Below are 25,900 nucleotides of genomic sequence, written 5' to 3' on the forward strand. Positions count from 1 at the left end.
GACATGTCTAGCAACATCTTTTCTAATAATCAATCCCACTCCGTACTCGTACTTTCCGTTAGCTGTTCCAGAATAGTATACTCTTTATATCGCAGTAGCTAGAGCTGGGCCATCTCATCTAACTTGCATGATCTCTATATTTAATCTTTTTATTTCTAACTTCTAAAACATTCTAAATTTTATCAATTTGGGCCATTGTCTTCCATCTGCATATTCTATTAATTTGCTTTGTATGCAGTTTTTTATTATTTACGGCTTCATTGTTATTTGCTCCCTGAGTTTGAAACTCTGGACCCATTTAATAAGAACATATCGATGATGTCGTACCTTCCTTAAGGGGTTTATAACAGCTTTTCTCGTATCTATAAACGTAATTTTGTATGGTTGTTATTTCAAAAATTGCAGCCTGTATTTTTCGGTTAGTCTCTTTGCTTTTCTAATAAGTTTAATATAACAATCTCTTAGTCCCTTCCACTTCTCGCACCCTCCTGGTTACGGCTCTGAAACACTTTAATGCTTAACGCAATTTGTAATTCTTCACGCTGTAGATAAACTGATATTTCGTTGTCGTTGAAAAAATTCATATCCAATTAGGAATATATAAATTACCCGTGCGATTTAAGATATAAAATTCATACTTTGACATTAAAAATTCGCAAGGTGCAACGCAGGCAACGAAAAACGAGAGTTTTGCACCGAGGACCACCCTGGCGGAGTCGACAAGAGAATGGTGTTCACAACACGGAGAAAATAATTATATACTTATTTGTAATATCAGTACCAGTAACACTCATGTTTTTTATTTTTGAAACGAGAGTTGTTGACCATAAAACTTAATATATCGACTACATCGGGGTCTTTGGTATATGGGTGCTCACATTACTTAATGGTTTTTATTCGAATTTAATGGTACAGAGCTACCAAAAAGTTTGAACAAAATGAAAACAGTACCGTAAATTAAATAAGTACATATTATCAAGTATTCATTGCATATTCTTAAAATTTCCTTAAGGAGAATTTTAAACAAATTATATTCCATTTAATGGAATTAATTCCATTCCTATATTAGAAAAAATAATTAAATATTGTTGTGGTTATTTTCTTAACTTAGATTTATACATTCTAGCACGCTACAGAGCACCTTCGGTAAATTTTTCATTTTCACACATTTTCAAGGGAAATTGAGAGGATTTTAAATAATCTAGAACAAGGTTCCAGGTATATCATAGGGCGCGACTCTAATGTCTACTTTGGTCATGCGGATAGTGACAACGAGGGTCTAATGGATATTATGGCAAGTTACAACCTTAAGCACAAAATCGATGAACCAACAAGGAGTAATCACTGCTTGAATAATGTTTTTTGCGGATCTGGAAGTTGTTATGGACTCGAAGGTTTTTGAAGCTTATTTATCTGACCATAAAGCTCAAATTGTCACAATAAATGTGAGTATACCTTTTCTGTACGTTTAGAGCAAAGTAAGTAAAAAGGTTTTCAGGTCCAGAACACTCCTACGTTTGTGGTAAGTTTTTACAATGCCATTAAAAGTAGCAATTTCAACTTTTTTAATAACCTGAATAATATTGTTGAATGTAAGGACTATGAATTACTGAACATCCTTGAAGACACCTTTTTGTCATCATTTCCTGAAAAACAATATGTTGTACATTTAGATCAGGGCTCTGATATTTCATGGTTAAATAATAATCTGAGTCAGATGAAAGACCATTTGAATTTCCTTGGAGAAGCCAAAAGGCCACATACAACATTCCTGCATTTGATCAAAAATATAAAACATCTACTTGTAAAGAAAAGAGGGACGCAAATGAAAGAATAATTAAGTAATTTCCAAAACTATGTGGAAAATCATACACAAACATAGCTGTTCCAAAAACAATCAATCCACTGAATGTAATATTTTGCCTGAAGATTTTAATGCATTTTTCACACGAAATATTTACCCTTTAAACATCATTCCTGTGCAAACACTTGCCAATTTAGAATAATCTAGTAAAGAATATTACCATTCTCTCTTAAAGAAGCTATAGTTATCCCAATTTAGAAAAAGGCTGATTCAGAGGTACCGGAGAACTATTATAGACCATTATCTATACTTCCAATGCTATCTAAAGTCTTTAAAAGTTGAAAAACAGGCAGAAACACGGATATGGGAATAATGGATTTACTTTCTGGTATCCTGGATGGTTATACCACTCTTCAATATAGCTCAGTTGTGTCATGTGACTTAAGCGAGACATTTAACTGCGTGAATCACGACATTCTCCTAAAAAATTAATAGACTATAATAACAGAGAGCCTTGTATTGAACTTCTAGCATCTTATTCGAGGGATCGAATCCAGTGCCTCAGAGTGGGTGATGTGCTCTCAGCAAGGGGTCTTGAATATCGGAATCCCCCAAGGATCGATGCTTGGTCCACTATTATTTTTAATTTATATCAATGAAATACCTCTAGTAAGCCTAGGGAGTAAATACACTCTGTTTGCTGATGACACAACATTCATGATTCATGAGAACTCATTGGATTTGTCTTTGGATTTTAGCTTATTATTGAAGTCAGATAGGACGGTGTTTTGCGGAAACTGGGGAGCTCAAATACTCCTGTGGAATCAACAAAAAGATTGTCTGGTCTGTCGACTCGCAAGAAATATTTGCCTATTTAGCAACTTAAGAACTTTTACAGAGTGTCTTATCCTGCATGTCTTATCCTGTCGCAGCATGGGAACATGCTTCTCAAGCATTTCACCTCTTTAATTTACAAATAAAAGCCTTGCGTTGCATGGCAGTGCTCATCTATAGACAAGGCTATAGAGGAGCATTTGGTTCACTCAACATTTTGACATTATCATCTTTGAAAGCTAGCTATTTACATGAAAATTATTTGTCCAAGCATTGAGATGCATCAAGATGTTCATTCTTATCTTACAAGGCACAGGTTGGATGCTGTACTTCCAGATGCCAAATAGCAACTAGATACTGGGCGATTAAATTCTGGAACAAACTCCCAGCCCTAATAAACTCACTTCTAATTTTAAAATTGAAAAATTAAATTAGGTATGTGTTATGTGCTTATTCACTTTATTCCTTTGATGACATTTTAAACAATAGATTTTAATATATATCTGTGTGTTTTTGTAGTTTTATATGATGGATATTTTACCATGTCAAATTTTTAACTGTATTTTATTTTATAAGTGTATTCAATTCTCTATAGTTTTAACCTTAGGCAAGAAGTAATCGTATTTTCATTCTATATTTTCGTATTACTATATTACTAAATTTTCTACTCCACATAAGTCAGTTATGGAATAGTGCCACATAAGTCTTTTATAAGATATTAATGTTCCATCCTTGTATATTTTATGAAAAAAATTAAATACGATTTTAGAAAAAAAAATCAAAAAAGTCAAAGCTCGTTGATTTTATTCACAATTTCTATATACACATTTTTGTGAATCGCTTGGTGCATGAAATGTTTTTCTGGATCAAAGAATAAAAAATGGCGATGTTTGTTTATTTTATTGCTTTTACATACACAAAAATACAAATAATTCGTGATTCCCAGTCAAAACTCTTCGTATTTGGTGCTAAGGAGAGCATCGACTGCAAAATAAAAGTTTTCACTATCTACTGCAAAACGACCAACTATATAATATACCTTCATTTTAAATATCGTTGTGTTCTCCTGGTTTGGGTATAAATTAAAACGCCAACTTATTAAAATTAAAACACTACAAAACAACACCTAGTTTGACACTTTAGCGCTACTAAAACACTTAATTTTAACACCTATTTAATTTGATAATTTATTTCCATAAATTATTTCGTCGGGTTAAATTACGTGACAAATGATGTCAGACCGACGTTCCGATTAAATACCAGGTCCTCCACTAACAAAAAAATGTTGTGCTTCGATTAGCCGAATATACACCACCGACCAATTTCTATATTGGGTGCCGAGACACCCATAGCAAAAGCTTCAAGTTAAAGTGAGAACGACAATGCCTCACTTGCGCTGCCCTGCAAGTAAGCCTCACGATTTCTCTATGATGTATTGGTCGAACCTAGTTAGTAGAGGGAGTAGGAAAAACTCTATCGTTCTATTTTTGACTTCTAGCTTACATTGGTTATTGCAGATAATATATAGACCTGGGTTGACCAGACCTGTATATTCGGTCAAACGAAGCATAACATGTTCCTGTTAGTGGAAGGCCTCACGCACATTTTCGTTGTTTGAGACCATTAGGAAACCGTCTAGATGGATTAGAATGTTTCGGTAGGGACGGACTGGATAAAATATTTAATTTTTCAATTAAGGTTTGAAAAATACATTTTAAGAAGGTGCTAAAAGTTTAATAAGTTCTTTTAAAATGCACAATATTTATTAGTTATTAACCTACAATACCTTTACCTGTGCCTGTACCTGTGTATACCCCTGGTACAAATTATGTGCAATTATTTTGACCTAAACACAGCTTTTTCTTATAGCGTTAACTTGTTTAAAATTTAAAGTAAACGTTTGGTTTTAGACTGAATACCTCCTGTTTACACAACAAATTTTTATTTTAAAATATATATATGCATTTTATGAACACCTTATATAGTAATAAAAAATTGTGATTATATAAAACTGGAGGTTTACTTTAGAATCGTACTTCGCTCAAGATTTTCGCAGGTTAACCAACTGAATTCGCTATAATTCGTCATAAATCACTAATAAATTTCCTTTGGATTTATCAGTTACTCTGTAGTATGTACTTGAAACTTACTAGAGTTAACAAGGCAATTTAAGCCCTTCGGTTACAAAATAACAATGTAAATTACACCTTTGTGGTTGCACTATAACGTTCTTGAGGATACTCTAAGTAATATGCTTTATTCTATAAGGGAAATAGAGAAATGAAGAATGGCAATTAAAATTTTGTATGACTTTAATACTAAAACTTTTTCATAGAATAATGGAATCATCTGATACTATATAAAGAATAGTTTTATTTAATATCTGGCTTATAGCATTATTTAAATCTACTTTCTTTATCTTCTAATATTATATCCAATTTTATTTTATCAATATCTTTTGGACGACCTGGACCATCTTTAACCTGCCCGTTTACTCCGAATTTCCTCTCCATTTAACTAAATACTAATCTTGCAATGGTTCCTTATAATTGGCATTAAACAAGTTCCAAACTTCCTATTAGTTTCTTGTTCGGTCTCCATATCAAACAAAAGCAATATTCCTATTCATACAGTTAGTTTAAACGCTAAAATGCACTGCCAGACTCTGGATTTTAAGAGAATCGTAGTCGATTTTGACTGTTCATGACTGTAACTTGCAACTAAAAACCTCCTGGATAGTTATATTTCGGCAGGAATGAGAAGGGCTCAAAGGAATCCAATCAGTTTCGAAATTTCCGTAATCTAAACGGCTGTACGGTCATAAATAAGGAGTATTTCGGGCTAATGGCTATAAGAATAACTATTTAACATTTTTATAGTCGTATACTCTCTAAGAGTCTAAGTCTAAGAGTAATAAACTTTAAGAGCATTAACTTAATATATTTTTAGTACCTATGTCACCTCATTCTAACCACATAATAGTTTATAGGTCTCTCGGCAGGTAATATCTATCGACAGATCGGTATAATGTATAAAGATTTGTCTCTTGATTTGAAACAAGTAGTAGATCTTGTTGCAACTTCAAACAAATACAGTTTCTCAAATTAAAATTTTTTACTTGACATAGAAAAACTCAATGTTTAACACTGCTGGCGCCCCTCATATATTTACGGCAGTAATTTTGTTTTCAGCATACAACTCGATACCGCATTAAGTCTAGTCATGAATGACCCTTGAACTAACCTTTTCGCATTCGTGTCACCCGCTTTAAGAGCTTATTGTATTCTCAGACATTTGCAGGTTGTTGTTACTATCAGTATCAGTGGAAGTATTGACTTGTTATTTCAAGGGTGATTTTATTAAATTCTACTGTGTGCCTTTTTTTCTGTGATCTCAATGCTTAATTTGATAGGGATCGCCTAAGTGAATTTTGTTAAATGCTTTAATTGGCTTGATGACAGTTATAAAGAAGATCAATAAATTCCGCACGAAAGGATTAATGATTATTCAGAAAAATAGCAAGAGCAAAGCAACTATTCTAATTACAGACAAGACCTTTTTCGTAATGGTTCTTAACTCTCTTATGTCATTTCAGATACTATGTCAGATTTTCCACTCGTTTTTCGTTTTTTATTTGCTTAAATAAGCCTCTTCATGCTACATTCTACATAATTATATTATAACTGCAGCATTATTTAGTATGTCTAAACCAATTATACGGTTTCTAATATGATCCTCAAGATGATGATGTTGAGTAGTTTTTTTTAAAGATTTTTCATAATGACAACTTGAAATATAAATATTGATTTGCTCCTTGTTTACGTATCAGTTATATCAGTTATTTCTATCCAATTTTGTTTTTGTGGGTTTTTGAAGACAGTAGTGACGTTGCGGCGTCAGTGTTTTGCTCGATATTTAAAACAGCGTGCGGCTAATGCGGCACGCTGCGTGAGATGACGTATTTGCTCCAGTATTTTTGCTATTCTTATTATCCTATTTTTCAGCTATTCGTCTGGTGTGGTCAAGTAAATACAAACTGCGTCAACTTTTCCAATAACATAATCGGAATGTTCAAGTACATAATTATTTATCAGGAATTTCGAGAAAAACATTTCAGAAGAATAGCCATTTTATCAATATTTTCAACAATAATGTTCAAAGAAATGTTATCTCATCCACAGTTAATTTTATGCTTCGCAGCTTATATTTTCGTCGTATGTAAGCGTTATAAGATCCTTGGCGACACCCTCCCGTTTTCGTAATATAATCCCATAAAAACAAAAATATTATTAATTATAGGTACAAGATAAGAGGCGTAAGCTAGAATATCGAAAGCCTAATTTTCATTCTGCGCCTCTCAATGGGCAATTATATCAACAGACGTAAAGCCTATAATTATATTACTCAATGAATGGGTTAATTAAAGAAGATATTTTTACTGATATTATAAGAAAAAAACCGATTCCGAGGGCAAAAATTAGGTCATGTTAATCGGCTTTGCTATGCGGATTAAACCTCAAGCACTGAAGTGCCCTTCAAACTGGATATTATTGCGCCAAAACGTCAGATTTATCTGGATGTGAAAACCAGATCGGAGTGGAGAATATATTGTATATTTCGTTTTTATCGTCTTATCCATCTCAAATTAACATGAAATTGTTAATTTGAGATATTTCGTTGGCACAGAATGATGAGATCTATGATCGTGCTTCAATAATATAATAAAATTTTGGGATATGCCATTAGGTGACATTGAATTCAAATTCAAATGCCCATCCCATATATAAAATTATAAAATACAGTTATAAAACTAATTAAAATGTTGACAAAAAGGATTAATTCTCGATTAGAAAACCCGTTAATCTGTTGGTACAGACGAAATAACCCTTAAAATTAATCAATTTATATCAAATAAATCAAAAGGAAACAAACAATAATGATAATAATACTAATAATAATAATAATAATAATAATAAAGAAAATTAATCCAGAACGGGGGAGCGGCAGATGCGGCAGCGGATAAAAGAACCAAGGAGGGTAACGCCCAATATTTGTGACCCTAAAGAAGAAAAAATGCAAAATGTCGATGTCACACAATGGGTAAAGACAGTTTTCAACTAATGACAATTAACAATGTTTTTTTTTTGTTAGATTTTCACCCTCATTTGTATATGATGTTAATTAACCTATTCTTTGTTCAACTAGCAACTGTGATTTTTTGTTAAATAATTTGTGTTAAATTTTTTTAGAATATATGTTTAAAGATAGTTGTGTAATGCTGGATGGAATACTATTCCACAGTTTAACCCCCGCAAATTTAAAAGAGCGCTGAAATGATGCGGTTCTATGGCGTGGTACAACAAAAGTATTATCGTTTCGCGTCATGTGTTCATGCTCAAAATCCAAAAATTCATCTCTCAAATTTGCCGGTTGGCCTTCCTTTCCAGATGTAAATATTTATTTACATCTGTGATACAACCCTTAAGTTTTGAAAACAGTGGGCGGCCGAGGTCTGGTTTAGTGCAAACATGCTCCAATTGAATAATGAGATACACCTAAAATTCTCTCTGAAAAAAACTCTTCTGAAGTCAAGTTTCTGGGGATATATTTGGATCTTAAACTGAAATGAGATAAACATACAAAAAATATGTACTATAGACTTGAAACCTTATTATTCATGGTTCTGTCGCATGGAAGGAGTCAGAACCATGAATAATGTAAGAGGAGTAAAATTTGTAAGTAGGAGTACCTATTAAAATAACTATAGGTCCGTAATTGTATCTACAAAAACAACTGGAGAAAAAAGTAGGAGTGCGTAGTAAAACATGTAGCGGTTCATAAGTCGGTCGCTGTATTTAAATGTTAAATATGATAAATGCAAAACGAAACTAGGGGTTCGTGAAAAAATTACTAGTGAATTATTTGCGTACTATCTAGAGGGATTAAGTGTAGAAATAAGCAAACTAGGGGTTGGTAAAAGTTACCAATAGGTGATCATAGTATCGCAAAAGAGGTAATGTTGTCATACTATTTCACTATTAGCGGTGAGAGTTTTGGGACAATGCCATCCGAGTGCTCTCGGTTTTAGGGATGACTGTCCATAAGGATTTATAGACCGATTATGATTATGGATGAAACTATATCTCAATTCTCTACTCATTGGGATATACACGAACACAAGATTAGAAATAAATATAATTTGGTTGACGATAGTTTTTAGCACATTTAATAAAATTCCGAATGAAATTCCTTTTATAACATAAGTAACTCAATTCCGATATAATAATTAGATTTCAGCGTTTTAGGTTGTTAATGTTTAAATCTATTTTTTTAAGAATCCTATATTAATTTAAGCGAAACAGTCTACTTACTTTTATATTTAAATACTTTTATGAATGTATCAGTTATAATCTGGATCAGTGTGAAATAATTTTTTGTTAATTTGTCGGTCAGAATTAATTAGGTTATCATATTGTACTGTTTTGACTTGTGAAACATTTATTTGTTTAGCACCAATAAACTATAATCATGATTATACTTATGAAATAAGCGTTATGATTATGCATTTAGAATCATATATAAGCCCGACAAAGTGTTTATTGATTCATCATATTGATAAAATATAATTTATTTAAATGCGTCACAAGTGTCGTCGAAACCCAAGGTAATCTAAATTATTACTGAGAATTAAAAAATTACCTTTAACATGCAAAACAGTGAACCGAAAATGCTTCCCTGCGAAGATACAGGGCGTTGAGTTTTTTTTTTCTAAGGTGCTAAGTTTAAATTTGTAGATATAGTTTTGATGTCACTGAAAGAGGGCGCCGCGTATTACTATTATATTTTCAATTTTCAAACATACCTGCAATATTGTCTTTTAAATCCTCCAAATTTATAAGCTCTTCAGTGTAAACTTGTCCCTTTAAAAGACGCCACTAAAAAGCACCCGATTCCCGTCACCATTCGGCTATCTCCGACTGTCCCATTCGGATATTTAAATATTATGTGAATGGCGGGCAACCAACAAAAGAGCAATGTTTGCTGCTATAGAAGCAACGGTTTCTGGCAATAAGAATAAGTAATGTAAATAATAATTTAATTAAAATAAAAAATAGCGTTTCTGGAATAATAATAATTATTGATTCTTTAAATAAATTAAATATAAATAAAGGATGCAAACAAGAAAATTGAATTATTAATTTTATACATAATACCCTAATGTAAGTATCAAAAAAATGCAGTTTGGTTGAACGATCCAATGGAATGGAAATTGAATTTTTTTTTTTTGAATAAATATTTTTAAAAATTTCTTTGGGCGGACATGGATTTATTTGATTTTGGATATTATTTAAAATTACTATAGTTTATTTTTGAGAAAGTGTTATTTGAAAAATTTATTTTTCTACTACCTTATAAGAAAATTTTTAATTTTATTTCCCTGCATAGTTAAATTTTTTTATTTGACTATATCTTGCTTATTATTTTTTTATGAAATTAATTTTTTACATTACATTGTGCTTATTAATAAGAATGAAAGTAGAAAATGAAGTACTGTAGGAGCAGTGTCATTTCCTCACTGTGGATGCTTTTGCTGGATCAAACTTCACCCACTTAAGGAAATTATGCACTTGCATGCAATTATTTTTTTAAGTTCTCTATATGTGGACATATCAAAAGGAAAAGCCCAACTTAAACAATAGGGTATTGTATATTTAGAAAAAATAAATAAATGGAAAACATAATTTATAAAAAATTGTAGTATTGTACTTTAATTTTAATCTTAAATATATAAATGTTATTAATCTTTTTGAAATAAGTACCTATTTTTTTAAATAACTTTTATACCTAGGTAGAGAGGTAATTTTGGTAAGTGAAAACACAATGGATTTAATTAGTTATACTGTTATATAAATGTATCATATATTAAATAGTTTTATTTTATAAATGCTGCAAAGACATGTATATGACTGATTTGAAAATAAACTTAATTATTTCATGCTAAAATACTAATTTACAATTCGCAGTTTCGATTAATACTCCTAAGAAGAAACTGCAAGAAACTTATGAGATAGGTAATGTTTTTTCAAATATTTGCCTAAAACTTACATAAAAAATTATAATACACATATACATACATATATAGTTAAACCTATAAAAATATACCTACTATTATATAAAAAAAATACTGATAAATAGAAAAAAATATACAATGAATTATTTTTATTTACTGCTCCTTCTTCTTCTTTGATGAAAAATAAACTTGTTTGTCCATTTTTCGTTTACTTGCATTTGTCTTATTTATCTGTTCCATCATTGATGTCAGTTGTCTCATGCACCTAGACATTTACAGGTATATGTTAATATATCTTATATAATTTTATAAAAAGATAACTTACTTATCATAAGTTTCATCATTTAAAGATCTTAAAAAGTTTGATACACTTTCAATTTCAATTTCTAGACTATGGCTAGCTTCAATATTATTGAAAGAACATTCCTCAAGGAGTTCACCTAAAACAGAATCGCTTCCCTTCCTTTGCTCACACACCATAATGAACAATTGAAATTGCTATAAATTACCTCTAAAATCGCTTCGATTGCAACAATATACTTTTTCAATCTTGTCTTCAATTTTCCTTGTGCGAACAAGTGCATAGTTTGTGCTTATTTTATGCTCTCTTAAGCATTCCTTATATCCTATACTTAGTCTCTTTGCATAAGGGACAAGAAATGTGTGACTTTGGGTTATCTAGGAGCTGCTGCTTATGAATAACTTTAATATGTTTGTTCTTAGCTGAAATGGAAGAAAACATTTTACTGCATAAGTGGCACAAATTTTTGTTGATAGTTTGGTCCTGATTCTGATTTGTTGTACTGATAGTTTTGAGTAGGGCCGTCCATCTTTACAGCTAAAATCGCTGAATTGGAATTAATACAGCTTTTCAGGTATTATTTTAAAACATTATAAGCAACAATATGGTCAATATTTCACAAAGAAACAAGTTCAGTATAATCGCAATAATTGATCAAATTAGTTAGAGCTTTTTTACGAAAGTAAACAACTAACAAACGCGGGAACATTCGTGTCGTTATTCTTGTCATTCACGTCAAACGACCGAATTTTTCTCCGAACATACACGATCACCGCCGGGAATCGGGTGCTTTTTAGTGGCGTCTCCCTTTAAATACCTCCGCAAGAAAAAATCTAACAGTGTTAAGTCAGGTGACCGGGCTGGCCACCTGACAGGACCTCTACTTCCAAAATAGTACCTTCCAAACCTATTATCAAGGAAATTTGTTACAATCTGCAAATTATAAGGTGGAGCACCATCTTTTTGAAATATTCTCAAATAGGTATGTTTCGGTCCAATGGCACTTTGTCTGTCTGAAATTTGTGTAGGAAGCCATAGAGTTCCTCAGGGTTTCGTTATCATTCATATTTTATTTATATTGTATATAAATGATCTGGCATCTCTCCAGATAAAAGGATTCTTCGCTATTTTTGCAGGCAGACAACAATAAAAGCACATTAACAAGAACAATTTCTGAAGACAGGGTTGCTGTAGTCAAGGGCTTTTTAACTCTGTGTTTGTTTTGCAAAAAAGAGCCATTAGGTATATGTATGTGTCATAAATCTCCAAAGGACTCATATATACACATATTTAAAGATACTTACCTTGTATTGCTTGTTTATTGTTGAGTCTGCTTGCCTAATATATATAAAAGATACAAATCGTATCTTAATAATGTCTCGAAAAGTGCACTAACATGGAATTCCCTTATATACTTGAGCATACAAATTTTAACCATTTTCCAAATTGCATCAAAGCCTCTAAAAGTCCTTCTTGCTTTAAAGAGTCCTTAACGGAACGGTTTTTAATAGAGATGTAAAGGTTAGATTTTTTTGTCATGTTATATTTTATATTATTTTTGTGATGTTACTCTAATAAAAATTTTAACTCGTTTCCTTTTGAATTTTAAATTAAATTTTGTGTTCTTATTGTTTATACTAAAATGTTGAACCTACTCTTGTGTTTTTTACTCCGTGTATTTTTTTTAATTATGTGTTATTAATATGTCGATTTATGTTCCTATTTTATGTTATAAGAAGCTTTATCGGTGCTTGGGCAATTTAAGACCCAACGATTTTGCAAAAAAAATTTTGCTTAGTAGTCTCTAGAACGGTCTATAGAATATTTTTAAAACATTTTGCATGAACCATATTTTGCCCTAAAAAATCAAAACAACTTTTTATTAAATGACGTAATTTTCAAAACATTGTTATGCGAAATCTCTCTAATATATCCAAATAAAAGTATAAAAATTATATTATTATACTTACTGCAATGAATCCAATTCTTTGTTAGTGATTTGTGTAAGTTTTATCTCTGTTATTGTTATTCATGGCCTACTAATAAATTTATGTCCTTAATTTTAGAAAATTATCATTTATTTGTATGTTTCTTAAAAAAAAGTGCATACCATTATACAGGGTCTTTCAGAACTATGGGATCAAACTTCTAGGGGTTGTTCAGTGCAACAGTAGAATTGATTTGAGTATAGGAACCCATGTCCGGAAATGTGTCACTACGCCACTACGGCCCTAAGACGCGTTTAAATTTAGGAAAAATATTAATTACCTAAATAGGATCTAATGCATTTATTTTTACCTTTTGTACATGATACCATAACAACAATTGTTTAAACTCAACGCTTATCAATATCATGTTTAAAAAATTTAAAAGATTACAATTTTTAAATATTTATTGCTAATGGAAAGCTTTACCAATCAAGAATTGGCGGATATGCATTGGCATACGGAGCAACAAACTGCAATGCACGAGCAGCATCGCGGTTGTATCATGAACGTTATCCTGAACGACAGCATCCTGGATACAAGAAGTTTATTGCGGTTCATCGGCGGCTCGCTGGGACAGGCATGTTTAAGACCAAAATGCATGATACTGGTGTTGCTCGAACCGTAAGAACGGTGGAATTTGAAGAAGAGGTGCTTCAGCGAGTTGCCGATGAACCATCAAATAGCACACGTGACGTCGCTAAGAATATGAATATGAATACGAGTAACGCTTCTGTCTGGCGGGTACTACACGAGCAACAACTCCATCCTTACCACTTCCAGAAAGTTCAAGGTATGACTGCAGCCGATTATCATCCTAGAGTTCAATTTTGTCGATGCAGGAGATCCTATTTAATGTTTTTTAATGGTAATTAATGTTTTTTATAAATTTTAACGCGTTTTAGGGCCGTAGTGGCGTAGTGACGCATTTCCGGACATGGGTTCCTATACTCAAATGGATTCTTATGTTGCACTGAACAACCCTCAGAAGTTTGATCTCATAATTCTGAAACACCCTGTATATTTCTGAAAAGGTAAAAAGAAGGCAAATTTATTAGTGCATATATATACAGGGTGTTCCATTAAAAAATATATAAGTTTGGCTTATAACTCAAAAACAGTAAATATTAAAAAAAAATAATCTACGCCACTGCATTCTACGGAAAAAAATCTATAAAACTGTTTTTTTACATATTCGATAAGTTAAAGAATAACCGAAATACAAGGGGGGTCCCAAAATGTCGAATTTTCAAAAATGGCCTATATCTTAAAAACTAAGAGAGCGTTGGAATTTTTGTTAACGGCATCGTTATTTTCACGAAAAAGTAGCACACTGTCGTGAAAACCGCATCACGCTTAACGTTAAAAATAACTACGTATCGAAATTAAAGATCCAGATTTAAGAAAAAACTATGATTGTAAAAAACTATGATTGTAATATTGATCTTAATTTTGTACATTGATTGCTTCAATACATACAAAACAAGGCAAACTTTGAGGAAATCAATAATGAAATGTCTAAAATTTATTGGGATACTATTCTTACTAGTGTTAATATTGATATAAATCTAAGTAAATTTTATAATATTTTAATGGACATAATCAAAGAGAAGGTCCCACTTATCCATCAGAGTAGTGGTTACCCTCATTATTTTTCAAAAGCTACTATTAAAGTAATTAAGGAAAAAAAAAATTCCACAAAAAATGGAAAATATATAAAAACCCATCTGATCTAAACATATTGAAACTCTTAAGAAGTCGATCTAAGGGGCTAATAAAACGTGATTTTAACAATTATATATCCTTTTTAGAGGACGAAATATCAACAAATAATAAAAAATTGTATCTGTTAAGAGGGGAAATTCTGGCTTACCTTCAGTTACGAAATATAATAATATTGAAGCCTCCACCTCAAAAGAAATAAGCGATTTATTCTCAGAGTATTTTAAATAAGTTTTTGTAGCGCCAAGTGTATCAAATAATCACCATAACAGTAACATGACACATGATAATCTAGGTTTAATTCAATTTAAACTGGATGAGGTTGTAGCAGGAATTAATGATCTGCATCCTAAAAAGGGTGCAGGCCCTGATGGCATACCTTCATTATTTGTCAAAAATTGTTCTAGAGGGCTCTCATATCCTTTATATAAATTATATAATCAATCGCTTTTACAAGGTCAATTCCCGGATGCGTGGAAGGTTTCCAATGTAATTCCTATATACAGTGCTTTTCTTTGAAGTCCCCCCCCCCATTTATTTTTTGAACGGGTCAAAAAAAATTTTTGAAACTTGGCATAAGTAAATTGGTCTATAGATACTATTTTTCACTGTAAACTAGGTAGTTATAAATTCCAAGATGGCGGCTAGGCGACATCTTGAGAAAAAACTTTAAATAGAAAGGGGGGTCGTGTGGTACCTCATTTTAAAGGTCTCAATGACCTGTCTAAAAGTAACAGCCAAAAAAATACACTGTTGCGATTTTATTAACGTTTTTAATAGAATACAATGAAATACTAATTTACAATTAGCAAATAAACAATTTATCAAAAGAAAAACAATATTTAATTTAAAAGATGCTGGAAATGATTTCCTTGTACCTCTTGACACATAAATAACCTATCTGAAAATTCACGTCGAACATGTTCAAATACATCTGCCTCAATATTTTGACAAATGTTAGTGATTCTTTGTCGTAGCTCAAAAATTGAGGCAGGTTCTGTTTCGTATACCTTTTGCTTTAGGTATCCCCACAAAAAAAAGTCTAGCGGCGTTAAATCTGGTGACCGAGCTGGCCATTCAATAGGACCCCGACGACCTATCCAACGACCAAAATAATTATCATTTAAATAATTTCTCACATTCCTGGCAAAATGCGGAGGAGCACCATCTTGTTGAAATGTAATTTCCATGTCAAATTCATGTACATTAGCCTCAACAATTTCTGTTATGAGAGGATCGATAGCATTTTCCAGCATATTTAAGTACAATTCGCCTGTTAAATTTTCTTCTAAAAACAGCGGCCCTACGATATGATTCCCTAATATTCCTGCCCATACATTGATTTTTTGCGGATACTGAGATCGGGTTTCACGAAAAATGTGTGGATTGGTATCACTCCAATATCGACAATTTTGTCTGTGGACATTACCATTTAAAAAAAAAGTACATTCGTCGCTAAAACAAATGTTGCGCACGTACGTAGGTTGCCTTTCTACTCTCTCTGCCATAATTTCACAGAATTGCACTCTTCGGTCAGGATCATCTTCAGTCAGTTGATGGACCATTTGGATCTTGTATGGGTGAAACTTATTTTTTTTTAAAACTCTCCATGCCGTTGTTGAAACTTCACAGATATCAGCAACAGTTGGAGTAGAATGTTGGGGATTTTCTATTATTTCGCCAATTATTTGGACTTGCTTTTCTTCTGAAATAGACATATGGCCTGGGCGTTTTTTATCCTGGACAGTACCAGTAGTTGTAAATTTATTTACAAGTTCCCTTAAATATTTACGGCAAATAGGACGATCAGGAAAACGTTCGTTGAAAACCCTTTCAGTCTCATGAAAATTACGCGTTGCTCCATAAATAAAAATTGCTTCTACTTTTTCCTCCAATGGACGAGAATTAACCATTTTGAAAAAAACAATAAATTCAAACTGCCAAACACACTAAACAATATCTAATAATGACCGATACAAGAGTAATTTACCGGTTAAGGAAAAATATCTTAAAATTTTTTTTCGAGTTTTTTTAATAGCTATTTGGTTTTTGGAATGTCTAAATAATGTTCAATAACCTTTAACGTGAAATGTGACATTCGAGGGCGGTTCAGTAAGTCTTTAGAAACCAAAAAGTTAATCTTTAAATCCAAAATTCAAAAATTATAAATTATTTGTATATTATTATTAAAAATGTTAATAAAATCGCAACAGTGTATTTTTTTGGCTGTTACTTTTAGACAGGTCGAAACGGAGTCCACCGAGTCCATGTAATAAATATTAAAAGTACTCAATAAAACCTTTTAAATGAGGTAACACAAGATTTCTATTTAATGCATTTATTCAAGATGGCGCTTATGTGTTATTTTGACATTTAGAACTGTCGTTTTTATGTCAAAATAAAATAGTGACGCATTTATTTTCGTACACTGATTTTTACCTATTCAAAAATCATAAAAATGTAAAATGTTAAAATAAAAAAAATACTTTTTTATTAGGCCGCCATTTTAAAACGAGTTAAGATATGGGTCTAATATTTCAGGGTTTCAAAGTACTCATTGAGACCTTTAAAATGAGGTACCACACGATCCCCCTTTCTATTTAAAATTTTTTCTCAAGATGTCGCCCAGCCGCCATCTTGGAATTTACAACTACCTAGTTTACAGTAAAAAATTGTATCTATAGACCAATTTACTTATGCCAAGTTTCAAAAATTTTTTTTGACCCGTTCAAAAAATAAATGGGGGGGGGGGACTTCAAAGAAAAGCATGGTATAAGAACGGACAAAAAAATATTATCTCCAACTACCGTCCAATAAGTAAGCTCAGTATATTTGCAAAATTATTTGAAAAACTTTTAAATACATATTTTTTTAAGTTGGTGAAAGGACAATTGATTTTTGAACAACATGGGTTTTTTGCAAACCGTTCTGTAGACAGCAATCTTCTCACCTATCTTGAATTTTTAAAGAAAAATATGGGCAAACGTATTCAGGTTGATAGCGTCTACACGGACTTCGATAAAATTAACATTTCAATTTTGCTAAAAAAACTAGCTTTGGTAGGGGTGGGTGGTTTTCTTTTAAAATGGGTTGAATCTTACTTCTCAAATCGTTCACAGTCTGCATAAACGGCGTAAACTCCGAAATAGTTAATGTAATGTCGGGGGTGCCCCAAGGATCTCATTTGGGTCCCCTTTTTTCGTAATATTTATAAATGATATATTTAAATGTTTTAAACACTCGGAGTTTTTGCTTTATGCAGATGATCTTAAATTCTTTAGACCTATAAAATCACACGAAGACTGCCAGGAGGATATAGAAAGCCTTGTTGAATACTGTCGGATCAATTGCCTTTTTTTAAATATTGAAAAATGTCAGTTTATTTCATTTACTAAAAATAAATTAAAAATCCAATTTAATTATAATATAAATAATGTTGATCTTAAAAGGGCTCAAGATGTGAAGGATTTGGGAATCATTTTTGACGAGAAGTTACTTTTTGATAAACATATTAATACCTTAGTGTTAAGTGCGTATAAAATGTTAGGGTTTTTTAATAGGCAGGCTAAAATTTTGAAATCCTCTAGATCCTATATTTTTTTGTATTATGCATTTGTTTATAGCAAGCTTAATTTTGGGTGTGTTGTTTGGAATCCGATTTACTCAATTTATAAAGATAGATTGGAATCTGTGCAGAATAAATTTTTAAAGTGTCTTTATTATAGGGATAATTTAAATATTGTTACTAATGACTTAGGTGATATAAGAAAACATTTTGGTATACTTACTCTTGACAACAGAAGAAAAATTTCAGACCTTTTATTTTTGCATAAACTGTTTAATAATAAAGTGGATTGTCCATGTTTGATGCAGGGGTTGAGGTTTGATGTTCCATCACGGCAGTTAAGACTTAGTGATCTTTTTAATTTACCTTTCAGAAATACTAACAGTTGTCAGTCATCTCCACTGTGTAGAATGATGAGATTATCAAATTTTTATAATAACATAGATCTCTTTTTTGAAACCCAGAGAAACCCAGAAAACCTGAGAGGTGTATTGAAGAGAGAGCTACTATAATTGGTGTCCCAGACATTGTCTTTTGTGTAGGAATTAGTATTTACAGATTAGTATTTAAAATTTAATAGTCTTTTTCTGGTTTAGCAATTGTTAAGTGTATTTAACTTTAGTGTTTGCAAGTTTATATTTGCTTCTACAGTGCGAACGTAAAGGTTGGAATAAATTCATTTAAAAATCAGGGGTATGTTCCAAAAAAAAAACGCTCGGACATGTCGATTTTTATTTTTAACTGCGGGTTTTCTTACTATAATTTTATGTATACAGGGTGACCCAAAAATAAGTTACGGTCATCAACGTAATTTTTTTAAATGTAAACACCTATTTTTTATTTTAGATTTAGGTTCTACATCAAATTCTAAGTACATTTCATGTACTATGTCCTATACCTAAACTCGACCGTTGACGATTGAACACAATAAAAGGCTATTTTTGGAAGAGTTATTTATATCAAGCAAGAATACATAAAAATATTTTAATTAATTTATTAAGTGTTGAAAATGGCTGCCACGAACCTCTTGGCAATATCCCAGTCGATGCTGAAATTCTTGTAAAACGTTATCGATAACAGAAGGTTCTATCAATCTTATTTCTTCGGTTATTCTAATTTTTAAGTCTTCAATGTTGTTTGGCCGATTAACATAAACTTTGGACTTAATATACCCCCACAAAAAAAAATCTAAAGGAGTCAGATCCGGCGATCTGGCCGGCCATTCAATTCCGACCAATCCAACGTCCAGGGAAAACGGTATCCAGGTACTGGCGCACGGGACGAGTGTAATGGGCTGGAGCTCCATCTTGCTGATACCATAAGGAATTATCTAATATATCCGGGTCTTCTGGATCGGGGTATAAAGTGGCAAGGCATGAAACCAAGTCATTTTCTAAAAACTCTAAATACCTCTCACCATTCAAGTATCCTTCAAAGAAAAAGGGCCCTATAACCCTGTTTTCAATCACCCCCGCCCAAACATTTACTTTTTGAGGGACTTGGCTGTGGCACTCCATCATCCAGTGCGGATTTTCAGTAGCCCAATATCGGCAGTTTTGCCGGTTTACACTACCATGAAGACAAAACGTTGCCTCATCAGAAAATACAATTTTTTTTTGAAAATTGTGGATTAGCATGGCACAAGTCCATAAGTCTCTCACAAAATTCTAAACGCCTATCTGGGTCATCTTCATTTAGTTCATGAACCAATTGAACTTTGTAAGGGTGCAATTTATTTATACCTAAATACTTAACGACGGATGTCTGGGATATCTGATTTTCTAACGCAATATTGCGAGTCGTTTTATGGCAATCTTCTTCAACTGCCAGCAAAACATTTAGTTGCTTCTCTTCTGATATACTTGACCGACTTTTCGTATAATTATCCCTGACATGACCCAAATCCCGATATTTCTGTTCTATTTTACTGACAGTATTTTGAGATATACGTGGCCTATCAGGATACTTGGCATGATAAATTTCACAGACTTCCATCTGAGTGCGCATCCTGTTTCCATAACCAATCATCATCAAAATCTCTATTCGCTCTCGCTCACTAAGACGTACCATTTTTTGAAATTTTAATTTTATCTTTTGATAAACTTAACACAAGCAAAACTTTGCTTAGGCATCTAAATCAAACTAAATTCACTCAAAATTATTTGATGTCAACAAATTGTGACAAGTTAACAATCAAAAACACCAACCACAAATGTAAATAACCAAACAATAACTGATAGGTTGCTTGATATAAATAACTCTTCCAAAAATAGCCTTTTATTGTGTTCAATCGTCAACGGTCGAGTTTAGGTATAGGACATGGTACATGAAATGTACTTAGAATTTGATGTAGAACCTAAATCTAAAATAAAAAATAGGTGTTTACATTTAAAAAAATTACGTTGATGACCGTAACTTATTTTTGGGTCACCCTGTATACATAAAATTATAGTAAGAAAACCCGCAGTTAAAAATAAAAATCGACATGTCCGAGCGTTTTTTTTTTTGAACATACCCCTGAATTTTAAATAAATTTATTCCAATCTTTACGTTCGCACTGTATATTTATGAGTGGATACTGTAGTGGGTTTACTTGATTGTATCCTTAAGAAAATAAATAAAAATAAAAAAAAATTAAATAAAAATACATGAGGTGTTTTCAAAAAAAAAATTATTTCACAACGGAAAACAAAAACCCTATTTATTTTCATCTTCGCCCACTGGGCGAAGCGAATTTGAACGTCATAAATAACGGAGGAGCTTTGATAGTTACCTATGCGACTCGGCGTTGCTTACCACTGTGCACCGTATGGAAAAAATCCGGAATTCCAAGAGAATTCAGGTGGAGTTGGCAACGCAGAGGCAGGTTTGATCCCAAACAATTTTTGGCCGTCTGCTCCCTCAGCTCCCACGATTCGGCGACGATTATTTCGGTACGCATGGCATTTAATGATGGAAAGATCATTCATTCATGCATCTCGGATCTCGGTCATCAATGACAAACAGTCGCAATTGCTGTTCAATGCAAATAAAGTCTGTTGGGAAGGTATGGGGGTGATACAGTTGTTTTGTCAACAAGAATCAACTACTTTACAGTGAAGGAACTAAAGTTGGAAAGAATGCGCAAGACCCGGCAACGCCGGTTGGAGCGTGTAGTAGACAATCGCCAAACAAACATTGCATTGGTGTACTGTCGATGTCGGAGTTTTGTGCTTTAAGAGGCATCTTATACGAGCGATTTTGTGTTTATTTTTAAAGTTACGTCTTTCGTAAACAAAAACCCCATGTGGTTGGACATTGACTATATTAATATTTTTCCCCTGTGATGTTTGTGCAATGATTATTACTTAAGGACTAGCCTAGGAATGAAACGTATGTTTTGATACACATCTTAATACTTTGAAGGTAAACATTTAAATACAATTGATTTAGTTTATTGAACTTTTAATACCTAAATGATGCGTGTTATTTATTTTGAATGTCTGAACTAATTTTTTACGATAACATTTAATAAACACGCGATAGCCGGAATTTTTACAAAATATAGTAGTTATATGTGAGTATGCAGTTGAATTACATGCAGCATACATCACAGTCATTACCCCAGCATCCCATTAGAGGTAATAAGTTAATAATAATATGCCGTCACTCTTTAGAATGACCTTAAATAAAAATTAACCTCTTTCTTGACTTTGTTATTTATAAGTTTCAAATAAAATATGACCACTGCCAGTGAGGTTATTAATAAGATCCCGGTACGTGTTATTGTTTATTTTTAAATATTTACGCACCGACATACCATTGTAGGTATCTTCAAACCAGTTTTTTTTAAAGGAATTCCAAATAAAAATACCTAAAGGTGGCGTCTGAAATATTATGTTTAGCGGGTTGCGGACTATCGATTTCATTTTCCGTCATAACATTTACCCTCTCACTTTACTTGAAAACCTTATTATTATAAATTATCAGTCTGCACCCAGAGCATCTCGCGACCAAAACTGGCTTGGAACTTTCATCAAGGTTGCACTTAAATTACAAGATGCTAAACCGGAGGGATGATATAGGTAGAAAAATTTCTTCTCTTCTTTCCACTCCGTTTTGCGATACACGACCATTGATAGGGTCACAGGACAGAGGCGGCAGGCGGCAATAGAGACCGAGATATAGGGAGCAAAGAACTCTGCTGAAGCTTATAACCTTATTTTATTTAATTATATTTGCTTAATAAACCTTAAGGATTAATAAGCAAGTATAATTAGAATACGTACAGTAGTCGTACGCCGTTACTTAGAGTCAAGCTAGAATTTACATTGCATGGGTTTTAAGAGGAAGAATTTTAAAAAGCATTTCAAGGTATGACCAATCACATGCCAGATATATCTTGCCTCTCGTTCCTTCACTATCATCGAAACGGCTTTGTTCTCTAATAAAATAAGAAGTTGGATGACTGTCAATTCCTTAGTTTCTTTCTTTATATTGACGAAGTCCATTTTAGAAGTTGAGTGAATAATTATTAAGGAAGTTACTTTCTTAAAAAGAAGTCTTTTCTGTACAAAATAAAATACCAATATTATTATTTCAAGAGTAATGCATTTCAAGGAGATACATCATCATTGGCTCTAAAATACAGTACCGGGTGTTTCAAATTCGAGCCACATCACAGGGTCGGTTAAATTGGGGCAAAGTTGCGTATTCTTATGCTTAACAAAATGCCGTTTTAAAATTTAAAAAATTCCGACTACGTACGAAGTTATTCGGAAAATACCGAAATTTTGGAAAATCATTTTTATTTTTTTGTGAGGTTATTTGAAAACATATTTTAAAATAATTGACACTTTATTATTGTCACTTTTTCTCCTCTACCAGATGGCGTCGTCAAATTTAAAATCCGACGTTTCGTGATTAACGTTGCGATGTTTACGTCCGAGTAGAAGCACATTTTCAGCTCCGCATACTTTTGCTATATATGTAGAACATACTCACTAATAATTAGTAATTTTATTATAAGTTGGTGAAGTAGTGTGTTAACCATGATCTGAGTAAGTCGTTTTGAACATAATTGGTTTGGTCTTTATAATCTGACTAATTAAAGTACCAATCATTTGAGATTTGACTGCTGGTTAATATTAGAGAGTACTTGTATTATGGGAGGTGGTACTACAACCCGTAACGGAAGCGCTAATCGCCTGGAAGAAGATCAAATCGAAAAACTGATTTTCAAGGTTTGTGCTAGTTTTTTGAAAAAAATTGAAGAAAAATTTGATACTAAAATTGGAGCCCTGGAGACTAAGTTAAACAGGCTCTGTGATGCGATTAAGAAGATGGAAGATTCGGTAACAAACAACAGTAAAGAAATCGATAACGTCAAAACTCGTTTGGATGATCTGGAGCAAGCTTCAAAACGAAATTCCCTAAGAATTTGCGGCTTTAGAGAGTTGGCGAATGAAGACCTGGGTGTTGATCTATCGAAGTTCTTTCAAGAAAATTTAGGCGTCTCATGTAGCATTGATGATTTCAATTATGTCTTTCGTCTTCCTAAAGGCAACGATGATCACCCTTCCCCAATTATAGCCGGTTTTATTAGCAATATTAAAAGGAACCAGATTTTTATGCAGAAGAAAATGCTGAAAAATCATCCCGTATTCTTGTTTGAAGATTTAACGTCTCGTAGATACCATTTGCTTCTGGAAATACTAAACGAAAATATGGTCACAATAACGTCTGGTCCACATCTGGTAAGATATTTCGCTGGAACCCGGCAACTTCACAAAAAATATGTATTAATAAAATTGACGATGTAAAATAAGGTTATCGTTAGAATAGTTACGGTATATCTCTATATATAAAACTACTTGGCCACTGGAACTACTTGGAAAGCCTACTTGAATGAACAATTTAAATCTAACCCTACTTGTTTTTGGAAAACATTGAATTCTCTTAACATAACATCTAAAGTTTCTCCTTCCATAATTATTAGCGATTCTCGAAACGCACCTGATGGACTTAATTCTTTTTTTATTAATAGCATTCCCAAGGTAAATACGGTATGCACTAATAATGGCCTTAAAACTAAGTATACCAATAAAGTACACCCTAATGTTAAGAAACTATTTCAATTTAAAGAAGTTTCTGAAAAGCAAGTTGAAAAAATAATTTGTAGTATAAAAACTACTGCAACTGGTTCTGATGGCATGGGCATTAAAATGATTTCACTTTTAGTTCCTTATTTAACACCCTATATAACTTTTATAATTAATAAAGCACTTGTATTATCAAAATTTCCATCTGAATGGAAGAATGCTGATTTACTGCCCATCCCAAAAAATAATACCCCTACGGAATTTTCTCATTATCGACCTATAAGTATATTGCCAACCCTTTCTAAAATATTGGAAAAGGCCATGTATATGCAATTAAATGATTTTTTTAGACTTAATTCCATAATTCCTAGTACCCAGTCAGGGTTTCGATCGCAGCATGGTACCACGACAGCACTATTGCATGTATGTGATGATAATTTTAGTGCTTTGGATAATAGAGAGGTTACTGCATTAGTGCTGCTGGACTATAGCAAAGCGTTTGATACTCTGGATCACTCTCTTCTTCTTACCAAACTAAAATATTTTGGATTACACGAGTCGGCGCTGAGTCTACTTTGTGATTACTTAAGTAATAGAAAGCAAAGAGTGCGCTTAAATTCCACCTTTTCAGAATATTTAAATATTAATCAGGGAGTTCCTCAAGGCAGCATTTTGGGGCCACTACTATTTTCGATTTATACTTGTGATTTTTCTGAATTCCTGCATAACTGCAAGTCTCACCAATATGCAGATGACGTCCAACTCTACTCAGCTTTTCCGATAAATGAACTGAATACTGGCTTAGCACGCATTAATACCGATTTAAATCAAATTGTACAGGTGTCCAATTTTCATGGGCTGGCTCTCAACGGTACTAAATCTAAACTATTACTTTTTGGAATGCCTAAATCTTATTATTTAAATTTAAATGTTATTATCGATGGAAATATTATACAACCATCTGACTGCGAAAGAAACCTAGGCATTCTTCTTGATAATCAGCTTAATTTTGTAAAACATATTTCCAGTATTTTACAAAAAGCCTATTATAAATTGAGAATTCTATACATGCATAAGGATATTTTATCTTCTGATGTTAAACTCAAATTAAGTGATTCGTTGGTTCTCTCTTTAATCAGCTATGGTAGTGTACTCTTCTGGCCAGCTCTTGCTCAAAAGGATAAGTTAAGCCTACAAAAGCTACAAAATGCTTGCCTAAAGTTTTGCTACGATAGAAGAAAATTTGATCACGTCACCCCGTTATTTCTTGCCTCTGGCTGGTTGAATTTGGATAAACGTTATAAAATCAATATGGCTGTTCTTGTTTATAAGGTACTCCATAATAAACTTCCCCAATATCTATATGACAAATTATCCAGTCATAACAGCATACATGGCCGTGAAATGCGCCACTCTGCAAACCTTTTGATACCAAATCATAGAACTTCCAAATTCCAAGGGTCTTTCAGTTATAGTGCGGTTAAGGTATATAATTCATTGCCAAATAACCTTAAAGCCAAAACCTCGGCTGTCTTATT

General features: G+C 32.6%; 1 protein-coding gene and 1 long non-coding RNA gene across 3 annotated transcripts in view; one reads left to right on the plus strand and one right to left on the minus strand.

The window, feature by feature from the left end:
• Positions 1-7,341: 7,341 nt before the first annotated feature.
• LOC126748648 (uncharacterized) lies at positions 7,342-9,177 on the minus strand. The gene is made up of 2 exons (XR_007664789.1): positions 9,010-9,177; positions 7,342-7,697 (listed from the first exon to the last, which is right to left on the minus strand). It is a non-coding gene; the product is annotated as an uncharacterized LOC126748648 (long non-coding RNA).
• A 12,106-nt stretch (positions 9,178-21,283) lies between these two features.
• Positions 21,284-25,900, plus strand: part of LOC126749108 (insulin-like receptor) — a 98,972-nt gene continuing 94,355 nt past the window's right edge. Inside the window, exon 1 of one of the 2 annotated variants that reach the window (XM_050458735.1) lies at positions 21,284-21,687. The gene's annotated coding sequence lies outside the window, so the exon portion shown is untranslated. The remainder of the gene's footprint in view (positions 21,688-25,900) is intronic. The other variant, XM_050458736.1, reaches the window with a different exon arrangement.

Source organism: Anthonomus grandis, chromosome 22 (genome assembly GCF_022605725.1).
Source record: "Anthonomus grandis grandis chromosome 22, icAntGran1.3, whole genome shotgun sequence".
Taxonomy (NCBI): Eukaryota; Metazoa; Arthropoda; class Insecta; order Coleoptera; family Curculionidae; genus Anthonomus; species Anthonomus grandis.